Genomic DNA, 10,281 nt, shown 5'->3' on the forward strand with positions numbered 1-10,281 from the left:
GGTAAAATCTTCTCAGGTATTGTTGAAAGGAAAGTGCGAGTATTAGTTGAGGACCAATTGGATGAAAATCAGTGTGGGTTTAGGCCTCTTAGAGGTTGTCAGGACCAGATCTTTAGCTTACGGCAAATAATGGAGAAGTGTTATGAGTGGAACAGGGAATTGTATCTATGCTTTATAGATCTAGAAAAGGCATATGACCGGGTTCCTAGGAGGAAGTTATTGTCTGTTCTACAAGATTATGGAATAGGAGGCAAACTTTTGCAAGCAATTAAAGGTCTTTACATGGATAGTCAGGCAGCAGTTAGAGTTGATGGTAAATTGAGTTCATGGTTCAGAGTAGTTTCAGGGGTAAGACAAGGCTGCAACCTGTCTCCACTGTTGTTCATATTATTTATGGATCATATGTTGAAAACAATAGACTGGCTGGGTGAGATTAAGATATGTGAACACAAAATAAGCAGTCTTGCATATGCGGATGACTTAGTTGTGATGGCAGATTCGATTGAAAGTTTGCAAAGTAATATTTCAGAGCTAGATCAGAAATGTAAGGACTATGGTATGAAGATTATCATCTCCAAAATGAAAGTAATGTCAGTGGGAAAGAAATATAAACGGATTGAGTGCCAAATAGGAGGAACAAAGTTAGAACAGGTGGACGGTTTCAAGTACTTAGGATGCATATTCTCACAGGATGGCAACATAGTGAAAGAACTGGAAGCGAGGTGTAGCAAAGCTAATGCAGTGAGCGCTCAGCTACGATCTACTCTCTTCTACAAGAAGGAAGTCAGTACCAAGACTAAGTTATCTGTGCACCGTTCAATCTTTCGACCAACTTTGTTGTACGGGAGCGAAAGCTGGGTGGATTCAGGTTACCTTATCAACAAGGTTGAGGTTACGGATATGAAAGTAGCTAGGATGATTTCAGGTACTAGTAGATGGGAACAATGGCAGGAGGGTGTCCACAATGAGGAAATCAAAGAAAAACTGGGAATGAACTCTATAGATGTAGCAGTCAGGGCGAACAGGCTTAGATGGTGGGGTCATGTTACACGCATGGGAGAAGCAAGGTTACCCAAGAGACTCATGGATTCAGCAGTAGAGTGTAGGAGGAGTCGGGGCAGACCAAGGAGAAGGTACCTGGATTCGGTTAAGAATGATTTTGAAGTAATAGGTTTAACATCATAAGAGGCACCAATGTTAGCACTGAATAGGGGATCATGGAGGAATTTTATAAGGGGGGCTATGCTCCACACTGAATGCTGAAAAGCATAATCAGTCTTAAATGATGATGATGATGATGATGATGATGATGATTGGAAATACATATGGTTTATTAGGTACCGGTTCAACACAAAGTACGTACAACAAGAACAACTATATACAGAAAAACCACACACAGGTGCGTATTACCAACATTAGCACTGCATGTACATTATTATACAACACCGCTCGACATTTACATCACAACAATTTATATTAAAGAATCGATACCTATGATCATGTTAACACAGTTTCTGAATTCTCTAACGTGTGCAATTCTGTGACCACAACTTTGAACTGCAAGAGTAGTTTGACTTCATGTTGGATTGTTTTTGGACACCATCCCTGTAGCACCAAAAATTTTAACGTTACAGGTCAGCAGTAGTACTGTGTTCATTTTGCTAGGTGAAGTCACTGAAATCTGTGAACAGCTGTCAACCAGTACCTCAGTTTCTAAGCCACCTACTGCTACTTTTACAATCGGATTGACATCAGCTGAAATGGGCACCAGCTCTCCCCCCACAAAACAACTCTTTTATTTTGGATTTTTTTTTTACCCAACTCAGTCACAGGCATCGAATTTCTATCTTTGCTCTTCCTATTCACCATTGAGTGTGGGAGTCTAAAAGCACACTGCATGAGTGCTGTCCAACCTTGATGGCAGTCATATTTGGCATCTCCATCAAATACGAATTTATAAATCATATTAGTGCTGTCCAGAGGCGCTCTTGTGTTTCGTAATGAACATTCTTGTTTGAATTCTCTCCCTTGCAGTTCAGAAGTGCTTGCTTCCTTGCAGTATTTCATATACTGTTCTGGAGCCTGAAGTCCTCACACTTGCCACATCAACGAATTTTTACTTCTTATTGTTCCTGTTCCAGTCAGTTGCTTTTTGTCAAACTGTCACACTATCCCAATAGTACCAGCAGCATTTAATCCGTCAGTTATGTCATAATAATAACTGGGGTGCAAGTCAGGTGACTCTTCACACACACTCAGTGGTGCAGGAATGTCTCCCCCACTCATTAGTGTCTCCATTCTTACAAAGTTCAATAGAACTTCCCATCAGCTGCCCAACCAAGCTATTCAGCAATCTTGTTCCCCCACTGAGTGCACCTCCTCCCCACCAAGGCCACCTGTGGCAGCTGCTATATACACTTTATTTATGTTCCTCACTATTACTTGCCAGTTTTCTACTTAAAACTGGTCATCAGAATGATTGAAATTCTGTTGCTTGCCGTGCACATCATCATAAGTGGCACGAGTCTTCCACCTTCCCGCAGCTCCTGTGTTATATTTTGCACTGTACTGTAAGGGCCATGAGAATATTAGACTCTTTCAAGAAAACGTTCATAATTCTCGTAATTGTCATGGAGTGGTGCTACAAGTTCTCACCAAACACAGAATGGTAACAAAAGTTTTATACCCACAACAACAACTGTACAGCCACCCCACATCAGTACTTACAGATTGCCTTCATTGTGCCCTGGACAGGTTGAACTAGTCTTCGATCCAGAAATGTATGAGCAGTTCTCACTGAATTGCTGTAGACCAATATTCTTTCAAAGATTGGACCTTGATAATTTGTAAATTGCTGTAAAAGAAACAGACAGCGAATGAGTTGTAGAAAAGGTAGTAAGAGCAACTTGACTTTCTGCGAGTTGTATCCAAGGCTATATCCTCAAAGTCTTATGTGGATGGCCTTAGCTGCAGCTGGTTCCATGGCTAAGTAAAGATGAGGACAGCAACCAGGCAACAGTCGGTTACTGCTTCACAGTGGGCTAATAGCAACTTGTCCAGAAACACATGGAAGTATGACTTCTTGACATGGCTGGAAGTACGAGAAGATTGTACTGAAAGATGTTAGGCGATTAGCCAGTTTCATCCATAGTTAGTTTCACACTCTTGTATATTATGGTGCAGCTTAATGGTATAAACAGTAACAAACATTATGAGCACAATGAAACAAACAAAAATTAACAAAATATAGGCACTAGCAACTTCACTAGGCAAAAATTAATTTATATCATTACCTTTGTCAAAGTATCATTAACCATAAAGCCACATGACAAGATTAAAATGTGAGGATGCCCCTAATATAACTATAAAATGTAGAAACTGTAGCTTATACATTTGAAATCCGTGGTAACAGCTAAAGAGGCGAAACTTCTAAAATGTAATAATTGTTTCCAGTTTAAAATTTGTTTCATACTTGGAAACTGACTCCTTTTGATGAACTGTTCCTTGTGATATGCACCTCCCTCTACACTTTATGTGTAAGGTCTATGTGTTTTGGCATAAAACTTGAAATTTGACATTTCTCTTATGTGGCATAGGCACCAGCACTTAAATCAGTGTCTTTGTTGTCCACAGGTGTGCTCGGTTGTCTTGGACACTCCTAATGTCCCCTGTGACAGGTCAGCCAGCAGCGACAAACTCATTAGTATCGGGGTGGACACCCACCTTCCAGGCAACGAGAACAGCAGCTCATCATCGACGATGTTTTCTTTTTCTATTGTGGTGGGCATCCGCATACTATAAGCACAGCCAACACACTAGCAGCACCACGTGCCGACGTCACGGGCACAGAGAAGACATCACCTATTGGCTGGAGACGCTGTGGCTCTGCTGTTACCACAACAGAAACATTACATCATTGTGAGGCTACATCAGTACAGTCAGAAATGTTTACCTGGCATTTAAAACTGATTTTTGTTTACAATAAACAAATTATTTGAGCAACATGAGAATACTCATTGAGAGTAACGTATCATTGTTTAATAGTTCGCGTAACAACCTTCACTGAGATCAGTGTAGGGCATCTGTTTTAGCTTTGTACTAGAGCGTTAGTTACACGACGATACATGCATTGGCCTATTCACTTTCATTCAGCATCTTGTTCCATCAGAAATTTAACAGCATTCTTGAAGGCGTTCACTGCCAACCACTTAGCCTATCTGTAGCAATGTATATTATGCGTCATCAACCTCACAATTTCTTCATGGCAGAACTCTCAATACAGACAAAGTTTCCAGAGCTTCATGTTTTCGAAGCCATCTTCAGAGTATAACAGTCCTAGATCGAGAGATAATGCCTGAGAAAAGAAACTTATAATAGAGAAGAATTTATCTGTGGTCGTCACAGACACAGCTACAAACTAATAATCCTGACTTTCTTCCCATGGAAATCTTAACACTTAAACATCCCTCTTGACATATTCTGCCTGAGAAAGGCCACACCAGTTAAGTTACCACACTGTATTCATTCGCTTCATCACAGATATTTCACATGAAAAGTCAAAATAAAAAGGAAATAATTTCATGCTTGGCAGAGCGAGTGCACCAGCATAAATCATTGGTTCAGTAAATGACGTGTCACAGTCACATGACTGGCCATCGGCCCCTATCAGCCAACTTCCACAATTGGTGGCCAGAGTCTGGTGTGACATAGGAAAACTCTAGAGCACAGTGTTTTGAGCTGGACCACAGCCAACAGCTCTTTCACACAACGTTTTTTGATCTTTTTCTATTACTGAAAGTCAGAAAGTGAAACACATTATTTTTACTCTTCCATTGTAGCAAAATGATACCTTTAGCTTTTAGGGGAATGTAAATACATGTCAGGTATTGCACATCACATAGTAGATATCCACTGCTGTACCAAAACACTATTTCTGGGAAGTTGAATCTTCCCCCAAGTGGTGAGAGGTGGTAATAGCTAATGCATCCTGGAACATTGTCTAACATGATTGTTTTCATAGTGCAGGTGTTAATGGTGGGCAAAGGCATAGTGTTATTGCGACATTATACTTGTTCCCCACGTTTGTCTTTCCAAAGGTGCATTCGGCACTGGCTTCAGTTTTATTCATATATATTACTTCTCAAGTCAACATCCCTTTTCTTCAAGACATGCTAATCATACAGAGATGAATGAGGCATCATTAGAAAATTTTTGATCGTTTCTCATACTGCATACCGGTTTTGTGCTAAGACTTACTATTTGTCGAAAATTTTGAACTATCGTAGGCAAAAGGGCATCATAGATGTCCGGCATCATACCTGTAGTTTGTGAAGCTAACCTCTTACTCACGAACAAGAAACTCACTTTTCATTTTATCTTATTACAAATTACTTCTTATTAACTGGATAATTTATATACATCAGTGTCATAGACTATAACGGAGACCACTGCAGTAGTCCATTATCTCTGCCTGTTGTACAGGTTGACATTCCTATACGAATATGCCTGTCGAAATGACAAAAATATTAGCCACTGCCAACTTAAATTATGATTTACGTATTGCTGCTATGGCCTAACGTGCTTACATGAAGTACGAAATGCAATCAGAATCCTGAAATACAGTTAGAATTTATTGAGGTCTTAGTGAATACCAGGTAAGAAGCGAATTAAAATTGCATTTGCTGTCACTATAAGCAAGTTACGGGGACAAAGTTTCAAATCGTATTTACCATATCCATTCTTTACTTACAGGCAGTCGCATGTAGCCATTTCAGGACAAACTAAATCAACCAACATTTTCGTATCCCTTAAGGAAAATGAAAAATAAAAAGTTCATGAAGCTCAAATTCTTATACGATATATCATTTACAATTAGATATACTAAAGCTCTGGAAACAATTTCGTTCAAATTTTCTGTGTGGAAATATATATAAAAGTGTGTGTCATAAATTTATGATTATTATTTCACTTTTTTGGTTTATTTTTAAAGAATTTTTATCAGTTCACAAACCATCTGTATCCCAACTACATTCTTATCCCAAATACTGTCATTATTTAAAACTATGAAAGCACTTAAGTTTCGTACAGGGCTCCTGATGAGTAATAATGTCCAGCCGCATCGAACAGCTCTGTTGGAGGTGCTCTTGGAGTAGGAGGATATTTGGCAAATGGGCTGGCCTGTCCCGTGACGTAAATTTCATCGAGCACGTGTGAGATCCAGTAGGAAAACATATTTCAGCATATCCACATTCACCAATGACCATCCAACAGCTGTCAGTCCTGCTGGTAGATGAATCAAACGCACTGCCACAAGAACTTACTACCAAACGTATGGTCAGCATAGGAGGATGCAACAGAGCATGCACTGTCATCAGTGGTGATAACACATTCCATTAAGACCCATGTCCCGCCATTTGTAATACCAGGGGACCATCATGAAACGCGGACACTTTAGTGTAATTCGACTTTGAATGAAGTTATTTCTGTTCTCATTGCGCACTTCTTTCAGCAACCTTCTCTAATACACTGTAGCAATTCTTTCTATGAATGGCCCACATTTCATTGAACCATATTACTTGGCAGAGACACATCTTGTGAAAAATCATGAACTTTTTGTCCATAAGGTTTGCCCAACAGTTGTATTGCCATGACTTGACACACAAATAGCCAAGATATTGACGATAGTGCAAAACACCATTCACAGTAAGATTCTACACTGCTATTATGTTTCCATACTCAATCACAATCACTAGGCCACCTGCAATTATCTACCACAACATCAGAATAGCCCATACGCAGTCAGATAGTGATGATAGCTCTACATACCGGTCCTGTAGTGAGAGATGACACGGGAGTATGACAAAATTTTCGTTCATCTCATCACATCTCCTACACGATAGTACATCATTTTATTTAGCAACATCAGTTGAAGTAACAATAAATCTCATTGCACCTCTGAGGTAGTGTCACCTTGAACTACACCTGCATGAATACTCTGTAAGTCACCTTTAAGTGCCTGGCAGAGGGTTCATCAAAACACTTTTACTATTCCTCTACCATTCCACTCTGTAACAGTGAATGGGAAAAACGGACTTTGCTGAAAAGATATCACTGCTCTGAAAAACGGTATGTTTTAATAGCTGGCATCATTAGTCATGTAACATGTCCATCTCTCTCTCCCCTATTTTTTGATAATACCAAATGAGCTGCCCCTCTCTGAGCTTTTTCAGTGTCTTCTGTCAATCCCATCTGGTAAGGGTACCATACTGCACAGTCATACCCAAGCACAGGATGGACAATTATAATGTAGGCAATTTCCTTAGTAGACCTGTTGCATCTTCTAAGTTCTCTGCCAGTAAAATGAAGTCTTTGTTTTGCCTCCCTCAAAATATTATCTATGTGATCATTCAAATTTCAGGAACATTGCATCATAATTATGAACAACACACGCACTGCAATACTATAACTATCCACCAACAATTAGCAAGTGTCTTTCAATTAAAAATGTCACTCTTGTATGGCAATATACATAATTAACATATGAATGCTGGTTACAGACGCATGGTTGACAACATACGGAAATTTGGGTCTGGCTCAGATAGCCTAATGGTAAGGTGACCACTCGCGATAAGTGGGAAATCCGCATTTGAGTCCTGGTCCAGCACAAATTTTCATTATTGTCATTCAGTTATACAATTGACGGTTGTCCAATGTGTGCCTGTTCCTTTCCACATGGATGCACATCTAAAGGAACATTGCATTGTACTTCAGAACAACAAAGCCACTGCAGTATTTTATTTATCCACCAATACTGGGCTAGTGACTTTCAATTAAAATATCTCTCCTGTACGGGAATATACATAACAGATGTACAAGTGCAGGTTGGCGACATACATGGAGAATACACAGGTAGCTAATGGTAAACTGACAGCTATCAATAAGCCAGAAATCTGCCACAATTCTAGGTCCAGCACAAAAAAATTTTTGTTGTCACTCCATTATACAGCTAATGTTTTTCCATATTTGCAACTACAACTACATTGCATGCACTTGTCTGACTCAGTTCTGTCCTATGGTATAATCTGCAACTTGTTGAAGTTTAAATGAAAAAAAAAATATGATTGCTACAGAAGTTGAAATAAGAACATTTTGTCAAGTTGACAAGTAAATATCTTGAAGAAGCCTCTTCAGGGAGCTAAGATTTCATTTACTTACATGTCAGTCATATGCTCCATACTGGTATTTCTGGTTGATGATAAAAGTGAATTTAGGGTGAATTCATAAATTCACTAACACAATATTAGAATTAAATATAATTTTGATATAGATTAAATATAAATCTCTAGTTTTCAGAATGGAGCTTATTTATTCTGGTGCAAAACGTTATAATTGGTTATATATTGGCTTATGACAAGAAACTGAAAATATCCAAATATTTAAAGTTGAAATAAAAGAATGTAGTAGCCATTCTATGTGCAGTGTACTCAAGGGTACTCAAGAATATATATTGTGTTTATGTTTGCAAGTATGTAGGCAGCTGGTTGTGGTCTGTATAAAGTTGCTGAAATGCTCTGTTTGAAGAGTTAAATTAAAACACTAGCTAATTAATGTATGGAAGAAGCCGTTCCCATTTCTTCTTTTTCTTTTTTCAAAGTAGTCATTTTCCTCCTCATTATTATACAAATTTTCATTCTCCTTCGATTTGGTCATGGGTATGTTGTCGCTGTAAAGGTTATCAACTTCCCTTGAAAGTTTTTTGAGCTCAGTGAGCAGCCAAACTTCAGGATTATACCTGGCATAACATTTGTAGCAGTTAAGACTGGAATCATATGACGATACAGTTTGATACACTGCCAAATATGGTACGTGTTTTTCTGTAAATGTGACGTGTGAGGCTGTAGGGTTACCTCCACAGTGCGTCACAGGAGCGAGGAGGCATTCAAAGTTGACATACACTACAAACAGGCATTGCTCCTGGTGGTGAGCATTCTTAAACTTTTTGAATTTGTTTTCCTCAGTAGGCGTGATAGCACCTACTGGGCCATCGGAAATGCAGTCTGCTAGGTACGCCACTAATAACTTGTCTGAGGAGAAATAATTCAGACACCTTAAGAAAATACACTTTTTATGTTACTTTTTCGACAACTGGCTGTAAAGGGGTCGAGACATGTCTTTGATCCAAACGTAGTGATAATTATCACCTTCAGAGAAGATCAGCATGTTCACATGCAGCTCACGCTCACCTGCAAATTTTGAGAAATGGAAGGGCCTGGCAACAATGTGCTTGTCTCGCTCATCTGACTTGCTTTTCTTCTCCAGGCCATAAACATGAACCAATATTCCAGTATTTTGTGCCTCAAATTTATGTATGTCCTGCATCTTGATGGGGAAATCGATACCATCAAAGTTATAACACCCACGAATATTATCACCTACATGGTGTGTACTGGGATACTGAGGATGATCTATGTAATTGTAATTTCTCTCACAAGCCAGGACTGATCATGCGAAACAAACCTGGTTGATTTTATTTTCAACATTATTGCATGCTCTCTTGTTAGCTATATCTTTAGGGAGCTTGATATAGCTTGACCCTCCATTTACCAGATCATAGACATCTATATGGATGTCCAGGTGTAGTATTCAGCTGAGTGCTTTAGCTGACCCTCCGACCTCCATCTCGGAAAACCGGGCCAGTATAGCACTCAAGGTGGATTTACGAAACCACCCGGCAATTGACATGCCCCGTATTTTCATTCTGCGCCCCCTGTTGATGATGGTGTTGGGGAGGGGCCAGTCGGTATTCACCAATCCATTGGCCTTTATGCCAATTCTGACAAGGCTAATATGATGATGATGATGATGATGATGATGGAGGAGGATGCTGCAGTGTTACCAGGTCAGACTGATGGGAACAGCCAGGCTGCGGTGATGGTTCTCAATGCTGTTGTTGCTGCTGCTGCTGCTGCAGAACTGACCCAATAACTTGAGGGGTGGTGGCTCGTTGCTTGGCTCATGGACGCCAGAGCGGTGGTGTTTTGGGCAGCGGTGGCTGCAGTTCCCTCGCGGCAACTAGCGGCATCCTTATAGGTGATGCGTGCCTTACGGGGCGCCGCTTTGGGGATGAAGAAGATTTAGCCACCATTGGTATGTGTGCCACACTGTGTTGTGGCTGTGAAGATGGGACTGCTGTAAAAGAAGAAATAAAAAAATAATAGTTAAGTACATTGCTTACCGCTGCTGGCACAGTGAAAGAAAGAATACTGACGATCTCAAGGTTAT

General features: G+C 39.8%; 1 long non-coding RNA gene across 1 annotated transcript in view; it reads left to right on the forward strand.

The window, feature by feature from the left end:
• Window positions 1-4,004, forward strand: part of LOC126419281 (uncharacterized) — a 55,362-nt gene extending 51,358 nt beyond the window's left edge. Inside the window, exon 2 of the long non-coding RNA XR_007575952.1 lies at window positions 3,634-4,004. This is a non-coding gene — a long non-coding RNA (uncharacterized LOC126419281). The remainder of the gene's footprint in view (window positions 1-3,633) is intronic.
• Window positions 4,005-10,281: the final 6,277 nt, after the last annotated feature.

The sequence above is a fragment of the Schistocerca serialis genome, chromosome 9 (genome assembly GCF_023864345.2).
Source record: "Schistocerca serialis cubense isolate TAMUIC-IGC-003099 chromosome 9, iqSchSeri2.2, whole genome shotgun sequence".
Taxonomy (NCBI): Eukaryota; Metazoa; Arthropoda; class Insecta; order Orthoptera; family Acrididae; genus Schistocerca; species Schistocerca serialis.